Source organism: Vicugna pacos, unplaced genomic scaffold (genome assembly GCF_048564905.1).
Source record: "Vicugna pacos unplaced genomic scaffold, VicPac4 scaffold_20, whole genome shotgun sequence".
Lineage (NCBI taxonomy): Eukaryota > Metazoa > Chordata > Mammalia > Artiodactyla > Camelidae > Vicugna > Vicugna pacos.
In genome coordinates this window covers 94247684-94260861 of record NW_027328741.1, presented here as the reverse complement: position 1 = coordinate 94260861, position 13178 = coordinate 94247684, and the positions used below count along the sequence as shown (strand labels likewise).

The window sequence follows — 13178 nt, the reverse complement described above, 5'->3', positions numbered from 1 at the left end:
CTGTTTTCATATGGATTTTTTTTAAATAATGGAATATTTCACTGTTAGTATAAAGAAATGTGACATTTTTTGTATATTAATCATGAATCATCCTACTTTGCTAAATGTCTTTAATAGTTTTAGTTGTTTTCATGTGGAGAATCTTTAGGGTTCTCTATATAGAATATCCTGTCATCTAAAATAATAACAGTATTACTTTATTCAATCCAACTTGAGTAACGTTTTTTCTTGTCCGATTGCTGTTGCTATGACTTCCCATACTGTGTTTAATAGAAATGGTGAGAGTGTGCATCCTTGTTTTATTCCTTAATTTGGCTTTCAGTTATTCACTTTTGCATATTATGTTGTCTGTGTGTCTGTAATTAATGACTTTAGTTATGTTGAGATATATTTCCTGAATCCTACTTTGGTAAGAAGTTTCTGTTTTTGTTGATTCTACTGTTCTTGTTGTTGTTGCTGCTGCTGTTTTAATGAATGAAAGTTGAAGTTTGTGAAATGTTGTTTATCGATTTATTGGGATGACCAAGTCATTTTCCCTTTTTCTTTTGTTAATGTGGTGTATCAAACTGATTGATTTCATGTAATTTCAACCTCTCTTATGACCCTGCAATGAATTAAAGTTGATCATGTTGTATGATTCATTTTAGGTATTGCTGGATTTAGTTTATTAATAATACTTTTTTGAATTTTTGCATCTATTTCAATCAAAGTTATTGGCTTGAAATTCTCTTTGCTTGTACTTTGTTTGTTGGCTTTGCTATCAGGGTAATGAAAGCTTCATAGAATTAATATGGGAGTTCCCTACATCTTCACTATTTTTGAATAGTTTGAAGAGTATAAGTCCTGCTTTGTATTTTTCTGCAATTCTCCACGGGAGCTGTTTAAATCTGCACCAATGTTTAATGTTTTTTTAAATGCAGATTCTATCTTTCTTCTAGTAAACAGTTTGTTCAAATTAATGTTTCTCCTTATCTCTGTCTATTTCTAGACATTTGTCTATTTCTTCTAAGTTTTCCAGTTTATTAGCATGTAATTGTGACAAAATGTTCCCTTTTTTGTATATCTGAGAGAACAATTGTTATTTCTTCACTTTTATTTCTGAATTTATTTCTTTGGAGCATCTCTCTTTTCTTCATGATGCACCTGGATAGAGGTTTTTTGATTTTGCTTATCTTAAAAAGAAAACAAAAAACAAAATCATTGGTTTTACTACTTTTTGAATAGTTGTTTTTGCTCTCTAATTTACATTAACACCTGTAATATTTAGGATCATGTTTTTTTCTTTTTTTAACTTTTTTAAATTGATTTCAAATCATTTTACAAAGTTGTCTCAAAGTCCATTTTAGAGCACACTTTTTTAGGTACAATTAACATATATACATTTTTTCTCCCATTTTTTCACCTGTGAGCTGCCGTTAACGTCTTTTATATATTTCCCTGTGCTATAGAGTACAATCCTGTTTATCTATTTTACAATTTTGACCTCCCAGCCTATCTCTTCCCACACCCCACCCCTTGGCAAACAACACTTTGTATTCTCTGCCTGCGAGTATATTTCTGTTTTCTATTTATGCATTTTTTGCTAAGTTTGGTTTTGTTTTTTGATTCCACACATGAGCCATCTCATATGGTATTTTTCTTTCTATTTCTGGCTTACTTCACTTAGACTGATTTTCTCCTGGACCATCCATGTTGCTGAAAATGGCATTATATTGTCAGTTTATAAGAATGACTACTATTCCATTGTATAAATATACCACCTCTTCTTTATCCAGTCAACTGTCGATGGACATTTAGGCTGTTTCCATGTCTTGGCTATTATAAATAGTGCTGGCTATGAGCATTGGAATGCAGGTGTCTTCCTGAAGTAGGGTTACTTCTGGATTTATGCCCATGAGCGGGATTCTTGGGTCATATAGTAAGTCTATTCCAAAGCTTTTGAGGAATCTCCATCCTGTTTTCCACAGTGGCTTCACCAACCTGCATGGCCCCCAGCAGTGAAGGACGGTTCCCTTTATTCCACAGCCTCTCCAGCATTTGTCATTTGCGGATTTTTGAATGATGGCCATTCTGACTGGTGTGAGGTGATATCTAATTGCAGTTTTGATTGGCATTTCTCTGATCATCAGTGATATTGAGCATTTTCTGATGTTCCTTTTGATCATTTGTATGTCTTCCTTGGAGAATTGCTTGTTTATGTCTTCTGCCCAATTTTGGATTGGGTTGTTTATTTTTTCTTATTCAGTTGGATGAGCTGCTTATATACTCTGGAGATCAATCCTTTGACGGTTTCATATGCAAATTTTTTCCCATTCCGTAAGTTGTCTTGTTGTTTTACTTCCGGCGTCTTTACTGTGCAGAAGCTTGTAAGTTTCATTAGGTCTCATTTGTTTATTCTTGGTTTTAATTTTTATACAAGGAAATTTATGCAATATATATTTTCTATATATTGTAACATATTTCTATATATTGTAACATATTCTCTGCATATAGTGAGACTTTTACCTCTTCCTTTCCAATTTGCATCCACTTTACTTCTCTCTCTTGTTTGATTGCTGTGGCTAGGACTTCCAAGTCTATCTTGAGTAGGAGTCGTGATAGTGTGCATTCTTTTACTTTCCCAGATTTTAGTGAGAAGAATTTGACTTTCTCACCATTGAGTACTATGCTGGCTGTAGGTTTGTTATCTATAGCTTTCATGATGTTGAGATATATTCCCTCTATGCCCACTTTGGTGAGAATTTTTATCATACGTGGGTGTTGAATTTTATCAAATGCTTTCCTGCATCTATTGAGATGATCATGTGGTTTTGGTTCCTTCTCTGGTTGATGTGCTGTATTACATTGATTGATTTGCATATGTTGAACCACCCCTGTGTCCCTGGCATGATCCCCACTTGGTCATGATGTATAATCTTTTTTCTGTGTTGTTGGATTCTATTTGCTACTATTTGGTGAGGATTTAGTGTCTGTCTTCATCAATGATATTGGCATATGATACTCTTTTTTGGTAGTGTCTTTGCCTGGTTGTGGTATCAGGGTGATTGTGGTTTCATAGAATGACTTTGGGAATATTCCTTTCTTTTCAAACATCTGGAAGAGTTTGAGAAGGACTAGTATGAGTTCTTCTGTTATGTTTGGTAGAATTCCTCGGTGAATCCATCCAGTCATGGCTGCTATTTTTAGGGAAGTTTTATATTGCTATTTTAATTTCATTTCTGGTGCTCTGCTTCTTCAAGGGGTCAGTTACGTCTTGATTCAGTCTTGGTGGACAGTATGATCACAGAAACTTGTCCAGCTATTGTAGGTAACACAGTTTGGTTTAATATATTTTCATACTATTCTCATATGATATTCTGTTTTTCTAAATTTTGTGGTAATTTCTGCATTCTCATTTCTTATTTGGTGATTTGTACTCTCTCTCTTTTCTTCTTTTTGACTTTGGCCACAGGTTTGTCGATTTTACTTACTTTTTGGAAAAACCAGCTTTTGAATTGGTTGATTTTTTTCCTGTGTTCTTTTTCATCTCTGTGTTATTTATTTCCTCCCCTATATTTATGATTTTCTTCCTTCCCCTGTCTTTTGGGTATTTTTGTTCTTCTATTTCTAGTTCATTCTGCTGGTGGGTTAAACTGTTTATTTGTGGTTGTTCTTTTTTGAGGAAGGCCTGTATCACAATAAACTCCCCTCTCAGCACTGCTTTCGCTGTGTCCCATAAATATTGTGTGGTTTTGCTTTCATTTTCTTTTGTCTCAAGGTACATTTTCATTTCACCTTTGATTTCTTCATTGACCCATTTGTTTATTAATAACATATTATTTAATCCCTATGTTTTCATTTTTCCCCTTTGTTTCTCTGTTGTTGATTTCTAGCTTCATGGCATTGTGGTCAGTAAAGATACTTGAGGTAATTTCTAACTTCTTAAAATTGCAGAGGTTTCTTTTATGCCCAAGTACATCATGAATCCTGGAAAATGTTCCACGTGCACTTGAAAAGAATGTATATCCTATTTTGTGGGGGGGTGCAATGCTCTGAAAATATTCACCAAGGGTTATATTTCTATTGTATTATATAAATTCTCAGTTGCCTAATTTATTTTCTGTCTCGATGATCTGTCTAGTTATGTTAATGCAGTGTTGAAATCTCCAAATATGAATCCCCCTTTATATCTGTTAGTAATTATTTTATGTACTTAGGTGCTCCTATATTTGGTGCATATGTATTAATGAGTGTGCTGTCTTCATATTGTATCACTCCTTTAATCATTATAAAATGTCCTTCTTTTTCTTTCTTTATGGCCTTTGTTTTAAAGACTATTTTGTCTGAAGTCAGTACTGCAACACCTGCTTTTTTGGTTTTTCCAATTATATGAAATGCCCTTTTTCCATTCTTTCACTATCAATCTATTTGTGTCCTTCTCTCTGATGTGGGTCTCTTGTATGCAGCATTTTAAAGGTTCTTGCTTTATCATCCAGCCGGCCACTCTATGACTTTCGACTGGAGCATTTAGTCAAATAACATTTACAATAATTGATGATAGGCTTGTGTTTATTGACAATTTGAACTTTCCTTTGCAGTTGATTTGGTATTTACTCTTTGTTCCTTTCATCTTCCTTTTATGGTTTGGTAAATTTGCTTTGTATTATCATGAATTTTTTTTTGTTTTAGTGACACCCTGATAAGTTTTTGTCTTCTAGTTACCCTTTTTTATAATTCCCTTAGACCATTAATATAACTGTTTTTATTAAATGGGTAGTAACATGATCTCAAACCCATCCTACCGAGAATAAACAATTTTAAAAGGAAAGACCAAAAAATAAATTCTCTATTTTCCTGTCTCCCTTTCCCACTCTCAATGATTTGTATGTGTTGTTTTAAAATTTTGTGTTTATTTTATTTGTAATTCATGAGTTATCACCTTTCCAGCTGTGAGTTTCAAATTTCTGTTGCATCCTGCTACTTTTCTTTTTAGAGAAAGCCTTTCAATAATTCTTTTAGCTTGGGTCTAGATTTGCTGAACTTTTGAAGCTTTTTCAAGTCTTAGAAATTCTTTATGTCTCCTTCTACCAAAAAGGATAGCCTTGCTGGTTAAAGTATCCTAGGATATAACTTTTTTTTCACTCAGGACTTTGAATATATCTTGCCACTCCCTTCTGGCCTGTAGTATTTTTGTAGTGAAATCACCTGGGAGCCTAATGGGGATTCCCTTATAACTCACTCTTTGCTCTTCTCTTGCTGTCTTTAGGATCATTTTTTATCCATGACTCTGGCCATCTTAATTATATGTCTTGGTTTGGGTGTATTTGGGTTCTTCCTGTTTGGGACACTCTGATCTTCCAGTATTGGATATCTGATTCCTTCTTTAAGTTTGGGAAGTTCTCAGTCATGATTTCTACAAAAACCTTTGTAATCCCCTTTGATCTTCTTCCCCTTCTGGGACATTTATCATGCCAAATTTGGCATGCTTACTATTTTCCCATAGGTCCCTTATGCTTTTTTCATTACTTTCTCATTGTTTCTCTTGTAGCTCTACTGTTTGGGTGCTTTCTATTGTCCTGTCTTCTCAGTCACTAATTCGTTCCTCTGCGTTATATAGTCAGCTTTGCTACGCCTTTAAATCATTCCTCATCTCAGTCAACAGGTTTACCTATTCTACTCGGTTCTTCTTTATAGCTTCCATTTCATTTTTGACATATTTATTATGTCTAAACACTATCTCTTTTATTTCTTTCAGTACTTAGATCACTCCATTTTTGAAATCTTCATCTAGTAGGTATCGATGTCTATTTCACTGATCATTCTTTCAGGGGATTTCTCTTGTTCTTTTAATTGGGAATGGTTTCTCTGCTTCTTCATCTTTCTACTACCTCTCTGGCACTGATTTTTATGAAGTATCAGTTATATACTGTGGTCCTAAAGGAGTATGTCTACCTAATGACAATGTAATAATACAACTTAGAAAACAGAAAAAAGAGAGAGAGAGATAAGGAATTTTAAAGATGGGAGAAATAAAGCTTTGAAGACATTGTATAATGAATAATATTAAAGCAATTTGAAGCAGAGTTTGAAAAGTAATAATAATAAAAATATTTTAAAAAATTTCAAAGGGATTAAAATGGTGGTATATATAATTGAATAAGAAGTAAAAATTAAGAGGATAATAGAAAATGGAACAGGTAAAAACAGATTAAAACAAGGGGGTGGTCTGTGTACTCCTGAGGACTGTGTACTTTTAATGTGAAATCTTTCTGTATTCATCCTGATTTGGAAGTTCATCTTGCTGTTTCCAGAGGCCCTCCATTGGAGCCCTCATCTGTGCTGCTCCCAGAGCATTTTGGCAAGCAGATCGCTTCTACACTAAACACTGGTTCAGATGCAGCTCTCTTTACTTTGGGCTGGCTTGTCACAATCAACAGGCACATGAAAATGGTCAACATCACAAACCATCAGAAAAATGCAAGTCCAAAACACAATGAGATTTTATGTCACTCCTGTCAGAATGACAATGATCAAACTGGTAACAAATATAAATATTGGTGAGGATGTAAGGAAAAGAACCTTGATCCATGGCTTGAGTGAATGTAAATTTGTACTGCCACTGTGGAAACACTGTAGAGTTTTATCCAAAAATTAAAAATGAAATATGATCCAACATTTCCATATCTGGATACTTATTCCAAGAGAATAAAAACACTAATCAGAAAAGATATATTCAACCCTATACTCACTGCCACATTATTTACAATAGCGAGGACATAGAAGAAAACTAATTGCTCATCAAAAAATGATGGATAAAGAAAATGTCTGTTGAATATGACACAACACTGTAAAATGATTATGAATCAATAAAAATGTAAAAAAAAAGAAAAGAAAATGTCTGTTAATAGTGTATATATCTAACCATCTGTTAACTAAAGATTTATCTATATTTGTATATCTATATATGCATACACTCTAAATATGTATATATATATGCTCACTGTATATATATATATGCACACACACACATAAAATTTTAATGGGTCATAACTCAGCTCTAAAATGTATAAGTTCTTGCCATTTGCAACAAATGGGTAGACCAAGAGTGTAATATGCTAAGTGAAACAAGTCAGATAGATAATGACAAATGCTGAATTATTTTACTCATATTTGGAATTTAAAACAAATTAACATAACAAAACAGAAAACGAGTTATAGATACAGAAAGAAATAGGTTGTTCACAAGAAGGAGGGAAATGTGGTGAAGAAAAAGAAAGAGTTGAGGAAAACTAAGAGAGAAAATTTTCCAGTTGCAAATTAAATGAGTCAGGGACAAGAAAATTCCTGTACGGGGAATAGTCAATAACTATGAAATATCTTTAAATAGCAACATATAATAATTAGATTTATTGTGATCAGTTTGAAATGTATTAAAATTTGCAAACATTTTGTTATGTAAGAGAAACTAACACAGTGTTATACATTAAAGTACACTTCAAAAACAAACAAACATACTTATAGAAAAAAAGCAGATTTGTAGTTAACAGAGGCAGGGGTTGGGAAAGCAGAATTACATTAATGCATTCGAAAGATACATATCTCCAGCAGTTAAATAAACGTGTTCAAGGGATGCTACGTATTAACATGGTAAATACAATTAATACTGTTTTATGTTATATATGAATGTTGTTAAGAGAGCAGACACTAAGGATTCTCATCACAACCAAAAGACAAATTGTATTTCTTTAATACTGTATCTAAAGGAGATAATGTGTTCTCCCTAAATTTGCTATAATATTTACTTTATGATACATGTAACTCAAATATCTACCCTGTGAACCAAACCTTACACAATGTGTTATGTCAAATATATCTCAATAAAAGCAGAAGGAAAAATGGAAAAACAATGATCATTGTTTCCCATGTCATTTCTCATGATTGTTTTTGCAGCAAGTAATCTTGAGTCATGATAGACTTATCCTAGATAAAGATACTAATAAATAAGTGATTCTGATAAATTATACATAAAGATACTAATATAAATAGTGTTTTACCATGCATTAAACTTTCTTCATGTTAAAAGCCCACTGATTCTGTAGGCATCAAAATTTCACTCTGTGTATTCATCTGAGATTAGGGAATGGCTACAAATTTAACCATGGCTGCGTTTGCTGTGAGTGATAATGTTCACTGTCTCTGACCAAAGGTCTCATCTCCCCAACAACATCAGTAAGAAAGGAACATGCTAGGTTGCTAAAAATCTCAGCATGGTAAAATCTCAGAACTCCTACAATTCTTAACTGTTTTGCAATGGGAATGCAATACTGACAAAAACTTGATTTTGGATAACAATATGGTGTTTTCTCATGGTTGCATTAGGGGATGTGAAGATAATCCCTGGGATCCACAAGAAACACCCTCGCTCAAGTGCTGGCAAAGAACTGTAAATGTTCTGCATTATCAGGACTGAGGACTGCTTTCAAAATAATGACTATGCTCACTGTATTCCAGGTAGTCCAACGAAAGAAAGGTTATTGGTATTTGTAGTTGAACGGGAATATATCAGCAGTTCAAACTCTATAAACTTGTCAACGGGTGTTCAAAGCCAAAATAAGTCATGTCAACAATGAGAATTAAAAGAAAAAATTCTTGGACATAAGCTTAAATTAAAAAGGAGACACAGTCCTGTAATGGGCTCTGGGGATTGGAGAATGTATATGCCTCAGTCCAATTCAAGGGTTTAGTGGCTTGGCCCTAGCATTAGCTCGGGATTCAATGAACAGTTAACAGTGTACTGGGAGAAATATAATCTACCTTTCCCTGATCGGAAGAGAATCTGGTGGCTCAATGAAACTCTTAATTCACAGACATTCTGAAAGGTACAAAGGAATGATTCACTGATGACTCAACTAAGACAAACTTAGTTACTGCTTAACAATCCATCTTCACACACACACAGAGTGGTAGACAGATTTGTAGTATTTAGTGGGAAGAATTCAGTGGGCAGAGCTCAGAGAATAGTTTTCAAAGCACCAGCCAACTTTTGTACTTTTGCCAATAGTCTAGATATCTCAGGTAGAAAACTAGAGATGGACAAACAATAAACTTCTTTAGGATTTCTAATTTTGAAAGTAAACTGTAGCTTTTGACTAATCAGTGTAGAACCTTGTTATGATGATCACTATAAGACCCACTGTGTGATAAGAGAGTTTGAAACAAGCTGCTCAACCAGCCCATCTTAACCCCAGACTGCTAATTTAAGCAACAACATAGCCACCATTAGATTTGAGCTGACAAACATTAAAGCTTGATGTTTCTGTTATAGGAAAAACCACTGCTGTCCAGACACTGATCTCCTGCTGCAAGTGGGCTCTTTTCTTCTCTTGGTAAAGGTCATATTGGTGGGATGTTGCTAGAGCTTACCCTGGCCAATTTGACCATTCTCCAGATTTTCACAGTCTTTCTTCACAACTGGTGACACATTTTCAGGACTCAATGTTGTCATTCCAGTCTTATCAGCTGACACTGGCTGCATGATTGTGAGCAGAAGACTTAGGCTCCCTCTCCTTGCCTACACTTTTTCCAGAATTTCAGCTCATTTCAAATTCTGAAAATGCTTCACCTTTTATTTTAAATTAATGGGAAATAGACAAAGTCTTCCATGAATATATTATATTTCCTAATATCTGCAAAAATTTGGTATTCTTGCAGTTGCACAAATTTCTAATTCTACCACCCTCACCTCTTTTTAGTCCACACAGTTTAGATTGCAATTTAGTTACTGAATATGACCACCCCAACCAAGGGGCTAGTACCTTTTAGATAGTTCTTGTGTGAATGTTAGAAGGGGCACAAGTTATTTGGGGTGTATAAATCTACATTAAATGTTTGCAATGGCAGGGTCTCTTCTGGACAAAGCTCTGATTCTAAGAAGTCAATTAATTAGAAGGCAGTATAATTATTAGAATGGGGAAGAATATCAGCTATTTTGAGGTGGATGGATGATGAAGTGACAGGAAAAAATCCAGCAAATGAGAATGGAATGCTTTATGCCTCTGGAGGCATGAATTAAGAAGAAAATAATACTTTGTCTTCTGTACCTACCTCCAATTACTGTGTTGAGTGACTAGTCCTTGGGCTACGAAAAGAGCAAGATTGTGGTGAAGAGTAAAGACCATAACGAAACAGTTTGAAAACCATGAGAGTTTTATTGTTTCAGGAAAGTAGATTTTGCTTAAAGTAAACATGTACTTTTCATTCACTAAATACTAAAATGCATCCTGTGGCATGTGCTGTGCTTACAGTGCTGGTATGCAAGTTAGACAAGGAAAGGGGGATAGACAGAAAATATCTGGAGGAGGTGATTTCTGTGCTGAGACTGGAAAAATCTAAATAGGTAAAAGGAGGATATCCTTTGCCCAAGGATGAGCTTGAGTAAAAGTTCTGAGGTTGGATTTAATATGGTTGATAAGCATTTGCCTGGATGTATCTCCAGAAACAGTGAAACATAAGGATATGTCAAATTAGTCAGATGCCAGATGTATAATGAAATGACTAAACTCTGTTGAGTTTGTGGGCTTAGAGTTGGAAAGGCATTATGTGCCACCCTGAGGATGTAAGCATGTCTTTGGCTGGAACAAAAAAGAAACATAAAATATTCACTTGAAAATATAGTGTAGACTCTTGAGGGGAGGAAAAGAAACCACCAATTTGAATGCTTTGAAAACAGTACAAAGAAGACAATAGATAAAATTACTTCTTAAGTTCTACCACATTCTGAATGTGCCATCTGAGAATACATCATGTGACTTTTATGATACCAGATATGACATAATAGAGACCATGATTCCTGGGCCGGTTCCTGCATTTATATCCTGTTCCAACATATCCTAACTAAACACATTTAATACTTTCCAGGATGAACCAGAAACAACTTAGTAATTTTCCCTCTCTCCATGTTTTGGTCTTTTTACAAATTCTTCCATTTTCCTCTTTTCCTTACAGAAATTATTTAAATTTACACCCATATTGTTCCATCGAATGATCATATCAATCAAATATCTCTTTTTTTCTTTAAATGGTAACTTAGTCTCCCGTTTAACTCATTAATCCATTTTTTTTAAAAAAAAGGATAATAAATGTACACAACTATGTTTATTTTTCAAATAAGAAAATTGCAGATATTAGTCGACATTTGCCAACATCAATTTTAATCTTTGTTATCCTGCATAATCTGGTAGTCCTCTGATAGATCAGTTGTAATTAGGATGACATTCATAACCTGAAGATGTCTGATGAGTTGGCCTTGAAAGAGATGTAGCTGATGTATCAGCTATCAATGGCACTAGAAACCGTGGTGTTCTCCCTTGTTGAAATTTAGAAAAACGACCTTCATTGGCAGATATGTTGTGATATCTTTTTGGAAAAGTACAAGGCTCCACAATCAGTCCAAAATAATTGCTCTGTATGGGAGAAAAGATGCTGTACTTAGAGTAGAATTTGTAGTTGTAATGAAGTTCAAAACACGGCCATTTGCTTCAGTGTAGCTGCTTTGAGAGTGCTCATAGACAGTGGTCAACTGATTGAAAATAGCACTTTGATCCACTGCAATTTGTTCTGGTGGTCTAACTGACATTGATGATAGAGGAGAAAAATCACCTTGATTGGGGTAGTTGTATCACCAATTATGTGGCTAGTAGAGGGCTTCCTTATTAGAGCCATGTTTAAATTTGGAGAAGGTAAAAATGCACTTTCTCCACTAGTGTCATACACAAAATCAGAATTATGTTTACCAACATTACCTCCTCCTTTAAAGAGCTTCTTGTTGAAATCTTGAGACGATGAAGATACCAGAGAGGCATTTTTAATCCCAATTCTTCTTTTAATTCTCACTAAAAGCTTGTGACAGGCTCTTTTAAAATTTGGATTATGGTAGAACTGCAGCTACAACAAAAAAAGAAAGATTTTTAATAATATATTAGAACAAAATACAACACTACAATAAGCCTAACCTATAAAACCTCAGATTTCACGTTTACAATGCAAAGATAATATCATCAAAATATGAACATTGCTGACGATATTTTGAAGTTCCTTGTTTGGAAAATACACATTTAAATAGTACAGTCATCAAATTTAAGACGTTAGCATTTGCAGTAACGGAGAATGCCACTTTTTAAAAGCAGCTTTAATAGCTTTATTTAGATTTCTGATAAGATTCATAGTTGCAAGCAAAGTTTCTCATAATCTTGAATAGTTAATGCACTGTCAACATTTTTAGAAAAATAAGGATTTTAACCTTTGTAGTTTTATACAATTTTCAAAATCAAGCTTTACATTTATATTGCCATTGATTGATGTACAAAATAAAATTTTATGCATAAGTTACCAAATCGGAACTAAAATTTCTGAATACCTTGCTTAAAACAGAGACTTCTTTTCCTTGTGCCAGAAAGTCAGCTAGATAAGCAGATCTTTGAAAATTCTGCGTCACTTTACTAAACCCATAAAGGTTAAGCCATCTAACTAAACTTTTCATACTTCCAGTTTCAAATATTCTGAAAGGGGCCTTTCTTTTCAAAACTTACTTCTTAAAGACATCTTCATCAATCACTATGGAAGTTACATTATCATCCCACCAGATGGATTTAAATTGGTCACTCCCAGCCATTTTCCAGAGTTTTCTTGGGAATGTCAGAGGACAAAAATCATTATCTTCATTTGGTTCCGAGACACAATGTGTGTAACATGGCCTTTTTATCAAGGATTCTTCAGACAAAGTCTGAAAAGCATTTTCTTCAATCACAGACCACAAGTCCAAGTGTGCAGAGAATGTTTGATCACACAATAGAGATCTACCAGAGTTTCCTGAACCCAGTTGGTCCAACTTAAGGAGACACATCTTGAATTTCTGAAGAAATATGCTCCATCTCAAAAAATTTTTCTACAGCTTCATTTCTAATCTGCATGATTTTGAGCACTGCAGCTTCAAATGCTGCTTTAGCAGGCCTGCAAGTTAAACTGTTAGGCCATCAAAGTGGTTCTCAACCTGAGAGGCTGTGACATCACAAAATGGCAGGTCTTCTAGCAACTCAAGTGGAACATTCAGCCAGTGTTTCCTTCTCATTCATCCAGTTAAAATGAAACATATAGGATGTTTAATTTTATAGTGTGATGTGGAAATAATTTCCCCACAAAAT

General features: G+C 34.3%; 1 long non-coding RNA gene across 1 annotated transcript; it reads right to left on the bottom strand.

Moving 5' to 3' along the window:
* Window positions 1–11168: 11168 nt before the first annotated feature.
* LOC140693846 (uncharacterized) lies at window positions 11169–12837 on the bottom strand. The gene is made up of 3 exons (XR_012069549.1): window positions 12567–12837; window positions 11781–11922; window positions 11169–11441 (listed from the first exon to the last, which is right to left on the bottom strand). It is a non-coding gene; the product is annotated as an uncharacterized lncRNA (long non-coding RNA).
* Between the last annotated feature and the right edge of the window lie 341 nt (window positions 12838–13178).